Below are 19,271 nucleotides of genomic sequence, written 5' to 3'. Positions count from 1 at the left end.
TCTGACATCTTTTCACTTTGCTAAATTGCCAAGAAGAGTTGTCAGAGGCCCTGGCTCTCCTTCTCCTTGGACCCTTGTTTCTTCCAAGTGCAGGCATTGTACCCGCATATCATTAAGATAGAGAGCAGTCTGTCTGCCATGACAGTGTCTTCTCCTGTATAGATGGTAATTTCCGATTTCTCGGGTCTCTCTTTTGATTTCCTCCCGTTTTTTCGCCTTTGATGACGGGGCTGCTTTTTGCAGATTACAGACTGGCAGGGGGATTGGGCACGTCATGTGTCAGGCAAAGCAATTAGCAGCCTTTGATTTCCTTGGCACCGGGCAGCCAGTGTCGTGGGCTTGAAGTTGGTGCAGTCACATGGAAAAGACAGAACCTGCCATAGTTATAAAATTATCAATAGATTGTGACCTCCATGTCAAGTGAATGTGCTGTTAATATGTTCATGAATATTCATTGCAGCGTAAGTAGCATTCATTGTACTTGCGCAGGTTGTTTGAGCTCCAGTGACTTAGCTGTGAAAGGTTAATTCCCTCTCCAGTAAGTAGCACACGGGGAGCCGGATTAAGACGGTTTTATGTTTGACTGATGCTTTAGGCACCTTTTGTAAGACTTTACCAGCATCACCTTATATAACCTGATCGTAGACTGGGCTCTGAGCCGAGTGTATTAGGCAGATGTGTTATGTAGACTTGTATTGATGCTCCCGAGTCATAAGGGGCACTTTGTCTCTTTAAAGAGGACCTTTCACCGCCTTCTTCTATTCCAGTTTTAGCGTCTATTAATAGTCGCAGCTCCACCAATTCCAGCACAGTTGGAATTTTTCTCTCTAGCCCACACCTTTCCTGAGCAACAAGCGCAGGTAGGTTTGGTGCCTGACGTGCTTTTGAAATGTCAGAAGGTATGACATGTGATTCAGAGCTCAGAATCACACCCGTTGTCTGCTCCTGCCTGACACCGTCCTTCTGACAGTACAGAGACTAAATAACATATCAGGCACCAAATCTAAGAGCGTTGATTGCTCAGGAATGGTGGGGGTTAGAGAAAAAAAATCCATCTTTGCCTGATTCAGTGAAGGAACGCTTATTAATTGAAGTAAAGAGCTGGATTTGATGAAGGTGGTGAAAGAACCTCTATAAGGCGAAAGCCACATGGGCGTCCCACAGCAAAAAAGCGCTGTAGGAAAAAACATCGCGGCAACGCATCGCGGTTCTTACCACAGCGCTTTAGACAGAGTTTTCCTCTGTGGACTTCCTGTTTCAATTATACCTATGGGAAAACTGCTTGTATTTCCGTAGGTATAATTGACATGCTGCGATTTCCAAAACCGTGGAGTGTCCGCACCACGTTTGGAACCGCAAAGTGGGCATGGGATTTGCTGGAATTATGTCCCATGGGGCCTGGGCCTAAAAGGGTTTTCTAGGGAGTTTGTGAGTACTTACTTCCTCTGGGTTTTTTAAGTGAGACAGGTTTCGACCCCAGGTCACATGATCAGAAGCAGCAAAAGCCCCTGAGTCGCTCCACTTGCTCCTTTGGCTCACACACTCCATGGTAGTTACCTATTCTATGGGGACTGGCTTTGGTATTATAAAGTAGTACAGGTACCAGTCCAGAACTCCCTGTATTTATCGCCTAAAACCCCAGAAAAATACACTACTATGAGATCACCTGGAGCACTCCTTATTAGCACCTACTCTATCCTGCTCTGTGTCCTCGGAACGGATCGGAGGCCCCTCATAGGTGTGAATGCAATCTCATGTCACTCCGAGTGTTGTTGACTGTATTCTGCTGCAAACATGGCCCCACATCAGACATGCACTCAGTTGTATACATGATATTTTGTCAAAGGAGGCAGCGAATCAAAAAAGATTATGATTGCAAATAAATTATTCATTAGAATCAATCTGTGGGACTGGTTTTATATGCTTCACTTTAAGAAATTTGTCTTCTCCTAAGCTGTGTACTTATTGCTTGTTTTTTAGATATATTAGGGCATGCATAGTCTTATAAGTCCTTGTTTCTCTCCCTAAGGGGACACATTACCCCTTCTAACCCACATTAAGACCTCTGACCCAGTCTCCTGTTCTGCAAAAATCACTGTGGATGGGACACTCTTCCTTTTGGAGAAATTATTCGGGTTTGGCTATTCCTCCCAGATTATGCCCTTGGATTCCTTTGAAAACCAGGTACTAATCAATAGGTGGCGCTGGAGCTCATTCCTCCTTTTCACCAATGAGGTCATATTTGCATATTCCTTACCCAGAATTCTTAGCGCGGCATGCATAGTCTAATAAATCCCTTTACTGTCCCTCCGTTATGAGACACATTGCCCCTTCACTCCTCCTATAGTGAACTTTATCGCACTTCAGCTGAAATAAATTCCGGAGTCTGCAAAAATTGGAACGCAGCGCTAATAAATGTGATTCAAAAATATATATACATATTTTTTTGCATTGTGTATTGTAAATAGTACATGGTAATATACAGGGTTAAGGGGATATTGTCACTCCTTGGGGAGAGACCACCATATAGGTCTTTGGAGACTCATTAAGCCTTTAGCACTCCACTTCGCAAAGGACCATGGGAAGAATATGCAAATCTGTCTTCCATGATGTAATTAGGAAGTCAGCTGCTGCCTCAGTGTTGCAAACCAATAGGGGGCGCTCACTGGAGTGTGCAAGCCTGTCTTCCCTGATGTAGTTAGGAAGACAGAACTCCAGTGAAATAACCCAATAAAGGCTGCTCCCTTTAGCATCATGCTCGACCTTCCAAGAGGCCTTTGTTTTGCAATGACGCTGGGATTATTACCAGGTATAATCTCTCAATGGTAATATCCAGTAAATTGTGCAGGGGGATATATTTTTTTTTAAACTCGTTTTATTGAAGGAGATACAACAAAACAAGTGAGGCAGTCAGGAAAATACAGGCATATAAGTCACAAAACAAAATACAAAGAAAATTCCAACAAATAAAGATCTGCCACGGCGCCGTCTCACCCCGGTCCACACCCAGTATATACACAGGGGAATATGACGATGAACAAAGCATCCCGGCACCAGCAGCCACATATCTCAAGGTGTGAAGGCGGCCAATGCCAAACCCATGGAGGAGGCAGAGTATTGGGTAACGGGGGAAGCACACCATGCTCCCCAGACCTTAGTAAATTTCTGGGGGCAGCCCCTGCCCTTATATATAATTTCATTAAACGAGAGGATTGAATTGACCAGTTTCCGCCACTGAGATACCGACGGAGACTGCGGAGCCATCCACTGGAGGGCAATGGCCTTCCTGGCATAGAACAGACCCGAAGGAAGATCCGGACGTGATGTTGCCTCAACTCCTCCTCAAGCACACCAAACAAACAGAACTTGGAAGAGAGCGGAACAGGACGGCCCAAAACATCAGCCAGAAGGTCCATCACCCCTCTCCAGAAGGCCTGCACATTCTGACAGCTCCATACCATATGCCAGAAGTCCGCACGGGGACACGGACACCTGAGGCAGTTCGGGCCAGGTAGACGACCCATCCTGAAAAGAAGGGCCGGAGTCAGGTAACATTGATGTACAATAAATATTTGAATTAGCTTGTTATTAGCCAAGGGTGAAACGTATAGAGGAGACTCCAAAACATCCTGAAACGTCTCATCCGTCAGCTCTGGTATATTGGTGCGCCAACGCACCAGGGATGGGGCCTCAGTCAAGGACACCTTTGCGTAAATTAAATGCTCATAAAGAACAGAAATCAGGCCCCTCGGACCCTGGGAACGTAGCACACCAATAAGCGGGTGTTCGGAGATCGCACACGGTTCAGCAGGGAATATGGAGGAGAGGGCATTTCGTATTTGGAGAAAGGGAAAGAATTGATGGTGGGGAATCTCGCTTGAGGAGACCAAGGAGTCAAATGTGACAAGGACACCTTGCTCGTACAAATCTGATAGGGAGGACACACTGTAGCGTGACCAGGACCAGGCATCAGGCAGTCCATGGAGGTCAGTTAACCCGGGGTTGTTCCACAATGGGGTCTCCGCAGGGACATCAGAGTAGGAAGATACTTTCCGGCCTTGCTTCCAGACCTGCGCCGCCAGACAGTGAAGGGGCAAAAGTCTGCCCCGAAACAGTCGGGGATGTTCCAATACCGGCCACAGGATACGCAAGTCCAGATGGTGAGCAGATGTGCCTCAGGGCCTGGAAGCTGTCCCGAAGAGAGCCAGGGTTTGAGAAAACGAAGCTGGCCAGCTAAAGCAGGGGGATATATTTAATGTGTCAGTTCTGTTAATTGTATGACCATGGACGCTACATACGAAGTGTTAGTCATTTATCCATGTTTCCGGCATCCATATTCGATATCAGTAAGCCCGATCCCGCAGCTGCCAAGAATTCATGAATCCTAGTGTTGTCCTCATTTAACGGCTGCTCAGTTATAAGCTCCTGTCGTGTGTGATTTGTGGTTTGCCTGTGTAAAAATTCCTCTCTCGTCCCTCGTACTTGTCCTGCTGCTCACGTCTTAAGTTAAGGACTACAATTCTGAGAGGCACAGATGTGCACATCTTGCATTAAACTCATGTGGTGCGAGCCGGCTGCGGATCTCTCCTTTCGCTCCGCTCGCTGGATAATGCATGTGCTTCATTGAAGCCGTTTACTATTGATTAGTAATGTGAGTCCGGCTAATGGCTGATTAGAGCGCTACTTTTACTGTAATGGACCACTGTCTCGCATGAGGGTCAGTGAAAGGAGACCCCACCCCCACCTGATAAATTATAGCGATCTGGATCTAAGTCATGGGAATCCATCAGTAGATTAGTTGTATAAAGAAATGTCAAATTAAGCACAGTTACTGTTACGTGAATTGGGCATGGGCGGTTGGTGGAGATATAGTTGTCCATTTCACCAACTCAGGTTCTATACATCGCCCCACTGATTCCAGCACAGTTGGAATTTTTCCTCTAACCCCCACCATTCCTGAGCAATCAGCGATGTCAGTTTGGTTAACACTGCCTCTGATCAGGAAATTTGAATTGCACCTCCTTGCCTGCTGCCCGAGTCCGCCCACTTGACAGTACAAAGCCTAATTAGCGTATCCACCACCAAAACTAACCATACTGATTGCTTAGGAATGGTGGGGACAAGAGAAAAAATTCCAACTGTGCCGAAATCAGAGGACTGGCGCCTATTAAAGAAAGCAAAGAGGTGGAAATGGTGAAAAATCTTCTTAAAGGGATTCTATCATTAAAACCACATTTTTTTCTCTATCACACGTAGGAATAGCCTTAAGAAAGGTTATTCTTCTGCTACCTTTAGATGTTTTCTCCGCGCCGCCGTTCGGCGCCGCCGTTCTCTCACAGCACTGGGGGCGGTCCCCAGCACTCAAAACATCATTGGGCGTGTCCCCAAAGGTGCGAGAGAAGTCTCCAGCGTCACCTCCGTCGTCTTCAGGAATGGCCTCTCTCTGCGTCTTCTTCCGGCGCTGGCTTCAAACTTATACGCATACGCAGTCGGCTCTGCCATCTCGCCTCGGGCAGAGTTGACTGCACATGCCACGGCCATATTTTTGTGACCGCTTGCGGCTAGTAAAAAATGACCGCGAGCATGTGCATTCAGCTTTGCCCGAGGCCCGATGGCAGAGCCAACGCCCTCTGTGCTGTTTGAGCGCCGAGGACCGCCCCCAGTGCTTTGAGAGAACTCATTTGAATACCGAAGAAGAACGGGATTTCTACTGAACGGCGGCGCGGAGAAGAATAGCCTTTCTTAAGGCTATTCCTATGTGTCAATGGATGTGACTATTTCTGCCTCCTCTTGTGATTTCTTAAATATTGGATATCATCTCTCTCTCAACAGGGAGGAAGTAAAGGACTGCGGTAATTTTCTTCCCACTTGCTCTGCCTTATACTGGAATAGAGAGCTTAGAACTCGTTTTTAATTGTAGATGGAGTTTTTAAGTAGAAGGTTTTTAGGGATCCCCGGAGGTATATGAAGCTCATCTAGAGAGAGCGTGGATGCATGGACTGTCCTCCTCTATCAGAAGAAAGGGGGCGCTGTAGGAGAGGTTAGCTGTACTGCATAGATCGTGTGGTATCCAATTGGTATGACTTTTCTGGGCACTCAGCGGCTCCCACTTACTTGCAATTTCCGAGTAAGGATTAGTTACCTATAGAGATGCAATGCAGACCGGCGGATTTGGGTTTATGAAGGGATTACAAGGTTCGGTATAAATTGTATATCCAGTGCCGCTCTGTGCTTTTACCCCATAGTGCAATGCGGTGGGTTAATTGAGAAAATCCACAGTCAGCAGGTTCCTTGAATGGAGAGTTTATTAAAATCCATGTTCCCTGTTCTAGTGCGCTGACAGGCTGTTATTAGTTTGCATTGCAGAGTATTATGTGTTATCCCTATTTGCGTGAACCACCTGCCAATTCGCTTTTTAATGACTGCGAATATTACCGCGTTGCACATGCCAAACAAATGGCATAATAGATTTCTGCGTACAATAACTTGTGATTTCCAAAGCCAGAAGTCGTGTAAAATTAATAAATTTTATTTATTATATGCGGGAAAACTTGCAATTTCTCCTATTTTTCACTGCTGTTGACATAGGCGCTTGTTCACAGTCGATATTTTGCTTTGATGCAGCTTGAAGGGTTGTAAAGAATTAGAAAAACATGGCGGAGTTCTTTAAAAACCAGTGCCACACCTGTTCACAGGATGTGCACGGTATTGCAGCCCAGCTCCATCACTTTAATGAAACTGGTTAAGGTCTGGTTCACATCTGCGTTCGGTATGCCGTTCGGGGAGTCCGCTTGGGGAACCAATGAACAGAATACCGAACGCATTGACAAGTGGTGAGCTTCTGAAAGCACACGGACCCCAGAGATTATAATGGGGTTCATGTGTTTTCCGCGTTGTCTCCACACGAGTCATGCGGAGAGAAAAGTACTTCAAGAACTACTTTCCTCTCTGTATGAATCGTGCGGAGACCGCACAGAAAACACACAGACCACATTATAGTCTATGGGGTCCGTGTGCTTTCATAAGCTCACCGCTTGTCAATGCGTTCGGTACTCCGTTCGGGCGTACTTTATCTTCTTAAGAGGATATAGCATGCCCGATGGCATGCCCTCCTACCTAGACAACCAGTACCCTGCTTTGCACTGATAAGGGGTAATAACCCTGAACCATGTCTATGTTGATAGATTTCTTTTCCTTTTGAAGGAGATATTCTGCTTTGGCCCTAATCCCAGGTCATGTTACTAGGCTTCTTGAAAGACGGATTTTGTTCTATAGGGAGTTACCTTTCTAGAGGGTGGCGCTAGAGGAACATTGCAAATATCATGAGAAAAGGATATATTCTTTCCTTTTGTCATGAAACTGAACTGCAGTACCAGACACAGCCTGTGAACAAAGTGGCACTCTTTTGGAAAATAAATCAGCTCTGTTTGTGAATCACGAACGTCCCTTTAGTATGGACAGACATGAAAGGGTGAAAGGGAGGAGACACTTAGCATACTTTTATGAATTTTTTTTTTAAATTTTTTTTTTTGGTGTTTGGGGGACAGTGGGAGACGACCACCACGTGACAGTTTTTGTTCTGAAGGTTTTACACATTTTCTTAGTTATATATTTCTAGCACGGAGCCTTCCACCTCCCACAAATGGTTAAATTGATGTTTCCCTATCAGGTTTCAGATGCTACAGTTTCATAAAGGAAAGTATACTAGGCCGTTCTAAAATTAGCCTGGGATGTTTTTGCCGGCGGCAGTGGTCTCGGAGAGGAATACCTTGCTTTTAAGCACTTTCGAACAATTGCTCATAATCTCTGCTTGTCCTGAGGGCTCTGTTTGCTGCAATTTGCTCGGTTTCCCCCTTTGTGGATTGATAGTGTAGTGAATGCAAAGAAAAAAAATATACAATAGAAACAAAAAAACTTTAAATACTTAAAAAATCTTTACTGCGGGGAACCCAAAATTACATTAAGTGCTGGGGACAAGAATTGGTTCTATGGTAGATGATTCCTGGCTACATATTCTATTCCAAATACTAATGCTATATTATATTTTCATTACAGGTTTTATGCTGCATAGTGTTATGGTAATCCAATTTTTAAAGAGGATCTTTCACCCAAAATTGCATCATTTAATAAGCGCTGCTACGCCAATTCCAACGCAGTTGGAATTTTTTCTCTAGCTACTACGGTTCCTGAGCAATTAGCGAAATTAGTTTTAACACCTGATATGCTAATAAGTGGGTGGTCCCAGACTACCTCAACCTAGGACCGCCTACCTGACAGTCTGTAATTAGCGTGTTCGGTGAGGAAACAAACAATGCCGATTGCTCAAGAACGGTGTGGGCTAGAGAAAAAATTCCAACTACGTTGGAATCAGGGGAACGGAGCCTATTAAATAATGCAAAGAACTGGGGGTGGTAAAAAGTGCCCTTTAAAGATTCCCTGTCAGGTATCTTCCCTTACCTATTTTATCAAATATTCGTATTGCTCATGATATATCAATTTTGGAGCATCTTCTCTTATAACTCTGTGCTGTTCCCTCTGCTGTTCTTCCTGGAAATGTATATTGTGTAATATAATCCACCTTAGCTACTGCAGAACTTCTTTGGGAAGGGAAGCAGCGCTAAGCGAGTACCATAAAGTTCCCTTCTCAGTGATCTGCAGATGTGTGAGCTTTTGTACTGCTTTACGTTGCGGTCTTCTGATCTTTTAATACACAGTAGGGCTGTATGATATCCCATCTATCCGGCGTGTTTGGGTATTTGATATGGTAACGTCTGATGATATCCGCAGTCATTGATCAGTATGCAGTCCTATGAAATTCACATTTTGCAGCGACGAGCGATACACCTCGACATCTATTCACGGCAGCGAGAGCGGAAATGTATTTCTCCTTGCATAATTCATTCGAACTGACATTTCTAAAACGGCGACGTCGATGCCAGCCCTGGCGCCGGATTCAGGTTTTGCCTAATTGCGTCCCATTTTCCCTCCTTCCCCTACAATCAGGCGCGCAGCATTTGCATAGTATTTGTTCCGTAATATCTTAAGCATGATGGTAACATATTACTTCCTTCCCAGGTAGCATTTCACTTGGTAATTCTGTACAGCTGCCTCATTAATCTCCCCTCAGCGATTCTTGTTTTAACAAGGCGCGCATAAAAAGCCAAGCGGTAGCGGCGTACACGCAGATATGTATGGGGGGGGGGGGAGGCCATAAATTATAAAGGTTTAGTATCATTCCTGAGCCTGCTAAATGTTGAAATGTGCAACTTTTCTTCACTTTTTGCAGAGTGTAAACGTGTAACCGCACTTCTGTTAACTCCGGCGTCAGGTGCTGTGGGCGCTGCAGCTGACTCAGTTACATCATTGCTGGAAAAAAACATCTTCAAAGCTTTCCTCATCCTCTTACTGGAGATCGGGAAATGTGTAACCGTACGAGGGATGGATTAAAGCCCAAGTTCATTCAAAAAGTGAAGCTGAGATATGAGGAGCTGTTTGCAGGGCCCATTTTATACAAACAGTGTTCACATGACCGCCCCAGCCTGGTCCTTATGTCACCCGTTATACAGAGGCATAACTGGTTACTAATGCAAAATTTGTACCTACCAGGTGCCATGTACAATGTGGTTTGTTGTGTGGAAGTGCGGTCTATGTGCCCCCTGGCAACTTCTGACTCTGCACTCTCTATATATCTATAAATTATCTAAAGATTCTTCATTAAAAATGATTTCTTGCTGTAGAGCCTGTGCACTTCCTGTTCATAGCTGGCTGTCCTGCTGCTTATTGCTCTGTTGTCCCCCCTTCCTTCCGTTTGAGCTACCAGCAAGGACAAGCTTCTAAACAGTGGATTGTAGAGAGAGGAAAACATGGACTCCACGCAGATCAACTGTTTCAGCAACTCTGTCCACTGTATAGCAGTTTTGTACTGCAGCTCCCTTCTTGTAACTAATAGGAGCAGGGTACAAGCGCTCCCCGTCCACTGCAGCACCTTTCGACCCCCAGAGGCTGCTGGAATGGCTGATCTTTGCAGTCTCTGGTTGCCAGACCCCCACAGATCAGATACTGATGCCTTATCTGGTGGCTAGAGAAATCCATTTGGGGCCTTTAAGTGATCACTAGGGTATTAATTTGCAAATAAGTCATCCTTCATGCAAAAGAAGAAATTGCTCTAGCTCCACCTTTTGGAAGGTAGCTCCTTATAAATCAATGTCTGTTTTCCTGAAAGCTAGAATCCAAATCTGGGAATATAGCCAAGTAAGACTGCCTACATCCAAAAGGAAGCGGGACCCATCCTCAGGCAGCCTTTTTGGACGTATTGCGTCCCATAAACAGCTCCCCATGTCTCAGTCTCCTGAATCTGATGTAAATGTAATCCACATTAGTAGTGAGATATAGATATTAAAAAGGACCTTTCACCAGGTCCAACTCTTTGCACCAATCACTAGTCGCTGCTCCATTGATTTTGACGCACCTGGAATTTTTACTCTAGCCCCTGCCATTCCTTATCAGTCAGTGCTATTGGTTTCAGCACTCAATATTCTAATTACGCCTTCTACTGTCCGGTGGGTGGCCCCAGACTATCTGCGCCTGTTCAGAACCGCCCACCTGACTAGCATATCAGGCATGGGAACCAACAAAATTGATTGCTCAGGAACGGTGTGCACTAGAGAAAAAGTTCCAACTGCGCCAGAATAAGGGGAGCAGCAACTACTGGCGAAGGTGGTGAAAGGTTTTTCTTCAGCCATAGTCGAATCCCAGGGGTGTTTGACTTGGTGCTTGTCTTAGTGAACTTCTTTTTTGGCCAGCCGAGACCATTTATGGCTAGATTTAGTTTATCAGAAGGACAAAATGTCACAGATGGAAAAAAAAAAACTAATCATATCTGGTTTTGTTGAGTTATGCTCTACAAATGTGATTTTTTTTCCCGTTTTTTTTCCATCTTCTCTGTCATACATCTAATATACAGAACCGCCACATACGACTTGCATGTTGTCAGGGATTTTGATGATGTGGAGGATCATATAGTAGCTGGATATGAAAACTTCTTCTAGGTCTGGCCCCTATTTCTTATTACATGTACTGTAGTGTATTGGTGACCTTTTCTTATCTATGAACTGCTGTATCTCGCACATATATCTGCTGCCACAGCTCCTCGCCACTTGTTCTTCTTCAGTATAAATCAAGTTATCTTGGAGATTGGATAAGCTTCTATTTACAAGCAGTAAAGAATCTACAGTATCCGATCAGGGCTCTGTTTGGTTGAGGTCACCGATGGACTGGGGAATTCTAGTTTATCTTGTAGGGGTCTATAATGTAATTTATTCTAATATGTGATTATTAAAGGTTATTGGCCTCCAGGCAAGACCTTTTATTTTAGGGCATCTATAAAATGCTGTAATGGAGAGCAGCTAAAACCCATGGGGCTTGTGCTATCTGCAGTCCAGTTATATGATCGCACATAATCACCGCATTGAAACTGTATGCACAAGTAATGTAGTTAAAGGGATCATCCCGTGACTAGGAAATGGCTTCAGTTCATGATCAGTGGGCACATTGAAGGGTGCCTAAGTTTATGTTCAGGGTCTTGCTGGGCACCCTGTATAAGCTTTCATATACGGTGTCCAATCCTTTTTCCTGTAGCCTCATTATGACTGTAGCACACTTTCTACACGCCTCCTGCCTCAGAGAGAAATGCAAAGACCCAACCATTACTTTTGCCAGAAGTAACTGTAAAATAGCCAAAACAAAATAGTTGAGAAAAGTCCAAACCACCGTAAAAATTACTATAATGTAGGAGATTAGGGACACTGACCCAGAAAAAGAGAAATCTGAGCACAATCAGGAAAACTACTCATAATGTATGACTAACATCCAGCATCAGTAATAACACAAGCAGCTAGTCAGAAGTAGATATTCTCTTTATACTCGGTGCGAGCTGTGTCTTCAGACCTCTTCCGGCCTCCTGAATAACTGATGTTGTTCAGGAGGTTGGTAGAAGCCCAAAGAGGACAGGGACCCAGGAAAGGTGAGTAATCACATGTAGAATCTTATGAATACCGTAATAATCGAACCGAAATAACATGCACAGAGTCATGTTGCTTAGTCAGGTTGATGGTCAGTTTCTGTTGTTATTTGATTAGTTGCCCAGCCCCGTCCCTCGATGTGCTGTTTTTGGATACACCAATGTTTTTGGCCAAGTGCTGTGGCCTCTTTGCTTCTGACCAAGCACAGTGCCATACATTGTATAGTGGCTGTACAGGGTATTGCAGCTCATCCCCATTTATTTGAATGAGACTGAACTGCAAACAGGTCATACAACTTAATATGATGTCATGTGGCTTGTGAAGTAGAATGACACTCTAATCCCGGGTCCCAGGTGTTAGAACCCCATCAATCTCACTTTGATGTATCCTGTCAATAAGTCCCCACTATTTTAGCCGTAGAAAACTCCTTTAAGGGTTAATGTACCTGTAGCAGATTTGCAGACCCGATTTGGATAAATGGTGCTGCATTCAAGTCGCAACAATTTCGGCAACAAATCTGCCTCATGTGAATGGACCCTAATAGGGAACCTCTGGCTTGTTGTGTGTATATTACAGGCTTCCTCTCTTGGAATGGCCCTATGATGTTCCCTTTAGACTCTCGGTAGCGATCCTCATTCTGCCTTTCTGCAATAACAAAGCCATTTCTGCCTTATGGGGAAAAACAAAGGTCAGGGCGTCCTGGCCGTCTTCTAAGGAGATTGATTGCCTATACATAACTATTGACTGCTGACGTCAGCTCCCGGCGGAGCCGGCTTTACTGCAGCACATTGTTCACCTATATTATTTCTTATTGTATGGCAGTGAATGGATTGAAGAGAGCTGGAAGCTTAAGAAATGCACTAAAGTCTTTTAGATTTTACCTTTCTTGGTGTTGTACTATAATGTAGTTATCTAGCTTTCTTGGAATTCCCTGACATCACTGTAAGGCTGTCGTTTTTCAGAGACTTTTTGTCTTGTAAATTCATTTATCATAAGCATATTCTGATATTTGAACACACCAGTTACACCTAAGGACCTGTTCACACAAAAGAAACAGCCACAGAACCCGCAGTATGAGACAGCTAATTGGGTTCATTCATCTGGGACTAACCATTGAGGGAAACCCCAGGGCTGGAATATGGAAAGAAATCTGAAGTGGAAGTTCACTTGAAAAGTGATGTCCTGTGTAGAGTTGCATAAATCAATAGTAAAAGCGTAGATCAACTATATTGTAATATATCTAATCTGAGAAAAATGCTTCTTTCTTCACTTATTGGACTCCTTTTTTTCCTTCCTCCCAAACTACTCACTTTGAATTCACTGTTAAATTCGTCTTGAGAGACCGAGATGGACTGTCATCTTAATGAGGGCTCAGGCTACAATTTGCCTATAGAAGTCTATGAAGGAGGAGAGGAGATAAATGGAGGGTGCTTTATTGAGATAGGGTTGCAGCTTCTAGTGAGTGTTGTATCTCACCCCAGTGGTGGGGTTGCAGCTTCTAGTGAGTGTTGTATCTCACCTCAGTGGTGAATTCAGTTAACCTTTGTTACTCCTCGTGTACTCGCGTGACTACTTATTTTGTAAGGTCACGTTAAATAACAGGTATGCGTTTACTTTGAAAGACCCTTTAATCTCCTTATAGAAATTCATTTTTATCAGTAGACGGAAGTTTGAAGTTTGAAGGTACCGTCTATGACATATAGCTCATTGGCTTATATCCTAGTTCCGCGACCTAAACCGATATTCGTCATGATGCTCCACAGTCTGCAACATCTTTCTGAGTACCCAATGGTAGACTTGGAGGATGGAAGATCTTTGTGTCAAGGAATGAACAGGTTGTGCTCCTTCTCTAGGTACCTTCTGACTCTTCATGCTGTAAGCTAATGCGTTGCCAGTGCTTGGACATCCACCAGTGACATCAACATAGACTAGACCAAACGAAACCGCTCCATGTTTTTGAACGCCTTCTCCTCCTCTGTCCCTTTTGTGATGCCACTGATCCTTCTGGTCTTGTGGTCTCACCCTTACTTCCATGGAGTAGAAGGCTTAAGTTGTTGATAGCCAAACCCATTTACGTTGCGAGGGTTAACCGTAAACATTCTTCGAGCGCTGACAATTTCCCGATCAAATTTGCAGTGCGCAAAATTCCTTTGCCGGTTGGGCGCAGTGCTGCAGTGATCTGTGAACGATCTCTGATGTAGACCATGCCCCGTCTTCTAAGTAATAAGTCTAATAATCATTCCTGATACAGCAGAAGTCATGCTCTCCTGGTTTTTAATCAGATCCAGCCGTTCCCAGTCATGAATACACAAGTAAGCAAGTGGCCTCTTTACATTGTAAATTAGGGTTGGCGAAGTTTTCTTCAATAAATGAATTCCGCCATTCTGCCGGAGAAGGCCCTCGTTCTCATTCTGCTCTCGTGATGTGTGGCCTGCACTATCGGAGTGCCACTTGTTTTATTACATGGAAGCCAGGCAGCGGCTCATAATATAATTAACTTTGATGCACAACGTACAGTTTTATGGTCCTGCTCATCATCTCCTTCCAAAAGTCTCCTGGCTAATCTTTTCTGAAAAGGCCAAAATTCTAATAGATTAGAAGAGTCCTAAAACTGTCTCCGATCTTGGGCCGGTTCCATCTTCCAAGTCTTTTTTTGTAGTCCTTTTGATGGACAGAGCCTCTACAAAGCAAGCTTGGATTCTGGCATGTGACCACTTCTCAAGGATCTTCTCCGTCTTGTTTGTCTCATGAATTTAACTACTTTACGCTCGGGCCGTTTTCTCTGGTTCGTGACTGGACATTTCCTTGAGGAGGTTTAGTAAATGCAATTTCTTTGGGTTTATTCAGATCATTTTTGCATCTTTTTTATTCCGGTAATCTATTGGATCCTGGTAATTGGATTTAATCTTTACGTCATTTTATTTTTACATATTTTTTTTTTCCTTCCTTTTTGTTTTGTCTGGTTAAATATAGAAAAAAGGGAGAACATTTTATTTTTTAAAGGCAAGAATTACTATTTTATTTTTTTTATTTTTAACAATTTGCCTCTTCATACCTGATTCTATGCCACCTGCTCTGACCTCTGTCTGATTACCATATTGGTTCTGTGCCACCTGTTTTGACCTCTAGCTGATTACCGTATCAGTTCTTTGCCACCTGCTTTGACCTCTGCCTGATTACCATATTGGTTCTGTGCCACCTGCTCTGACCTCTGCCTGATTACCATATTGGTTCTGTGCCACCTGCTCTGACCTCTGCCTGATTACCATATTGGTTCTGTGCCACCTGTTCTGACCTCTACCTGATTACCGTATCAGTTCTTTGCCACCTGCTCTGACCTCTGCCTGATTACCATATTGCTTCTGTGCCACCTGCTCTGACCTCTGTATGATTACCATATTGGTTCTGTGCCACCTGCTCTGACCTCTGTATGATTACCATATTGGTTCTGTGCCACCTTCTCTGACCTCTGTATGATTACCATATTGGTTCTGTGCCACCTGCTCTGACCTCTGCCTGATTACCATATTGGTTCTGTGCCACCTGATCTGACCTCTACCTGATTACCATATTGGTTCTGTGCCACCTGCTCTGACCTCTGTATGATTACCATATTGGTTCTGTGCCACCTGCTCTGACCTTTGTATGATTACCATATTGGTTCTGTGCCACCTGTTCTGACCTCTACCTGATTACCGTATCAGTTCTGTGCCACCTGCTCTGACCTCTACCTGATTACCGTATCAGTTCTGTGCCACCTGCTCTGACCTCTTCCTGATTATTATATTGGTTCTGTGCCACCTGCTCTGACCTCTGTATGATTACCATATTGGTTCTGTGCCACCTGCTCTTACCTCTACCTGATTACCGTATCAGTTCTGTGCCACCTGCTCTGACCTCTACCTGATTACCGTATCAGTTCTTTGCCACCTGCTCTGACCTCTGCCTGATTACCATATTGGTTCTGTTCCACCTGCTCTGATCTTTGCCTGATTACCGTATTGGTTCTGTTCCACCTGCTCTGATCTTTGCCTGATTACCGTATTGGTTCTGTGCCACCTGCTCTGACCTCTACCTGATTACTGTATCAGTTTTTTGCCACCTGCTTTGACCTTTGCCTGATTACCGTATCGGTTCTTTGCCGCCTGCTCTGACCTCTACCTGATTACCATATTGATTCTATGCTGCCTGCTCTAACCTCTGCTGAGATCACTATAACACATGAACTCCTTTCTTCCTTGACCTCTGCTTGTCTACTGACCCTTCTCTGCCTATTCCCTTCTGTGCAGCACATCCGTGTGTCTCGCCCTGCTTGCCTCGGTCAGCTGTAACTAACACCAGCCATACTCCTAGAGGTCGTCACCTTGTGATCCAGGTCCCCAGACAGCGGTTATGGATAAATATCGGGAGATCACTTAGAAAACCCAATCCCAGATCAACTGTTTTAGTGACACACTGGGTCCAGTTTTTAGGCATCATTCACCTTGCAGAGACTGTATGGCCACACCCCGAGTCCCCTGTAACGCCATACTATGATACTGATGTTTGATGCTCTCTTGAATGCAGTATGTTAGAGATAAAGGGTCAAAGCAATGCTAAACTCTGCATTTAGGAAAACGTTAAAAACCTCTGAGTTAAAGCCCCAAAGTGTGCCTACAAAACGCTGAAGTGTAAATATCATGTAATATTCATCGACTCCCTTTAGGGACCACTTAGAGGCTCGCCTGAATCCGATGAAAGAGCAGATCCTATAGTTCTCCGAGCGGCATCTGGATAATATCTGAAATGGGAACAAGGCGGACATCATTTCTTGTAATTGTAAATTGTTTGCATTAATCCCAGCCCCCATTGTTCTGTTACACTAGTATGTAGCCCTATTGAGGGCTCGCAAACCAAACTTCTCACAAACTGTAGGGTCTATAGGATTGGAAGACCCAGTGTCAGTGGCATTTACGGACTGCTCCAAACCTAGAAGGAGCGCCCACTTTCAGGTGGAACTTGGCCGAATCCCATCGTTTATGGGCCTGGTCATGCCCGATTTACCAAAATTGTTTCTGAAAATTTAGGGACAATCCAGACAAATTAGGGACTGTTGCTAACTATGTGAATGGTTAAATGGAATGTGTTACCAGAGGAGCAGAACTTCGGAGAGGCGGACTGATAAAATGGTAATTATACACAAAGTCCAACAGACCCCATTGACTATAAAGGGTTACAGACACTTTGATAGACTCTCCAATGGAGACTCTGGCGTTGATGTATATGTATCCTGCAGTTCTGATTCTGGCCACTAAGCCGAATAATATGCTGACAATTCTAATTTCCTGTAAGAGATTTCTTTGCAGCAGTCGCTTCAATCATCACCGACCCCGCTATATAATATATGGCCAAGCCTTATGCTCTACATGTGATGTTAACAGCGGCGGTATCTTTTGTTAACGGGATTATCAGGAATCCGATAGCGGCCTCGCGTTGTCGACAGGAAACATTATTGTGAGGTTTTTTTGATGCCTGCCTGTGAAGATGACTCCACTCATGTTTTATATGGTAATGGCCCAAAGCTGTGTTTTTCAATCGGCTTATGTAGAGCATGTCGTGGTCTCCTGTGTCCGGCCTTTATTAAAGGGACTTACAATGCGGTGACCTATCCTTCAGAACTGCCTGCGGCTAAGGCTGGCTCTATTATAAAGTGACAGCTGAGATATTTTACAAGTGGTACTATACAAAAAATATCTTGGCTCTAATGGGAGCTTCCAAATCTGAGCTGTTTGTTGATGTACATAATTGTGAGCGGCCATGATCTGGCCCATAGATATTATAATAGAAGCATATTGCCTCCCTTACTAAAGAGTATACGCATATTGGACAAATCCTTATTGTTAGAAGGAGTTCTGGGGTTCTGCCACTAGCGATTAACTGTAAACTGCAACTGTTGACTTTCCCTGCAGCACCTCCACAGGTTAAAAAAGGTATTACATGGTGCCTAATATGATCACCTCCAGTTAAAGATGTGTTTTGTACGCGTTATCTGCTCCAACTGAGGTGTGGGTAAATGGGAGATCCCTCTAATTTCTTAGAATTTCACAATAGGCTTTTTAAAATCAGATGACCCCCTTTAATTAAAGGGGAATTTTGAAAACTACTCATAGTGCTATATAGAGTATGCAGTGTGAAGTTCATGTTTCGATGCCTTAGCTTTAATATTAACGCAATTGTTGCCTATGATAATACGCCAATATTCGGGTTAGTAAGGAACTTTTTGACTAAATTTCTGTAGGTTCAGACTATTCAGCCTAAATGGTTTCCGCAGATGATCTCCCTTACCAGCCCCTTATAAATTTGTCAGAAATTTAGCATTCAATTTTTTATTTTTATTTTATTTTTTTATTTCCATTTTCGTCTTATTCATATTTTTCAAAAACAACCAAATAAATATGAAAAAAAATCTACTTCAGTCTACGTGCGCTCCAGCATTGGTAACTACAGTGACAGAGGAGCAGGCGAGAGCTGGAATCGCACAACGAAATCTTTGATCTGCGTCCAGAGAGGCGGGTGCGATGTATGCGGCTCTCATGGCAAGGAGGATGTTGGAAATGGAACAGAGAGAAATGTAAAATATGCTTTACCTCCATCCAACATACACTACGGGAAGACGGCCATGTGCTCCTGCGCAGTCACCGGCCTGTGAACTAAATCGCACTCTTCCAGTCGGTACATTTTAATAAGCTGCTTGGAAGGAAATAACAATTTTGTAGCATCTTTTCTTAAAATTCTGCGTTGTGTTTTTTTCTCTGTTATCCCTCCTGGAAATCTATGAATGAATAAATGAAGAACTATTACCAGATGGGGATGTGTACCTTCCAAGTCTGACAATGTTCAGCCAAAGCTGACCGTGTCTCGCAGCTCTATAACAAAGAGAGTGGAATCATCCAGTTTACAGGAGGAATAATAGAGGAGCAGTACAACACACAGTTTTTAAAAGAGAAAAAAAAACAAAAACCTGCTCCAGAACTATTTAAAGGGGCGCGATCACTGGATTTTCGCTATTTTAGATAAACCTATGCCTGAATAGCCTTTCAAAAGGCTATTCAAGTCCTGCTAATCGTTTGTTAAAGGACCCACCCCCCTTTTAATGAATTACCTTTTAAATGTATATGTAAATGAGCCCTTCGTGCACCGTGGGCGTTCCCGTGCACCCCTCATGTCATACTCTGTTCAAGCCCTCTTCTCTTGGTTCTTCTATGCAAGTCC

At 43.9% G+C, this 19,271-nt stretch overlaps 2 protein-coding genes across 2 annotated transcripts in view; both read left to right on the top strand.

Moving 5' to 3' along the window:
* Positions 1–19,271, top strand: part of DDX10 (DEAD-box helicase 10) — a 134,929-nt gene that overhangs the window by 47,202 nt on the left and 68,456 nt on the right. The window lies entirely within an intron of this gene.
* The window catches only part of C2H11orf87 (chromosome 2 C11orf87 homolog), a 322,081-nt gene continuing 320,776 nt past the window's right edge, over positions 17,967–19,271 (top strand). The window contains exon 1 of the mRNA XM_075266080.1: positions 17,967–17,979. The gene's annotated coding sequence lies outside the window, so the exon portion shown is untranslated. The remainder of the gene's footprint in view (positions 17,980–19,271) is intronic.

This window comes from Leptodactylus fuscus, chromosome 2 (assembly GCF_031893055.1).
Source record: "Leptodactylus fuscus isolate aLepFus1 chromosome 2, aLepFus1.hap2, whole genome shotgun sequence".
NCBI lineage: Eukaryota > Metazoa > Chordata > Amphibia > Anura > Leptodactylidae > Leptodactylus > Leptodactylus fuscus.
This window is presented reverse-complemented; position numbering and strand designations above follow the sequence as displayed.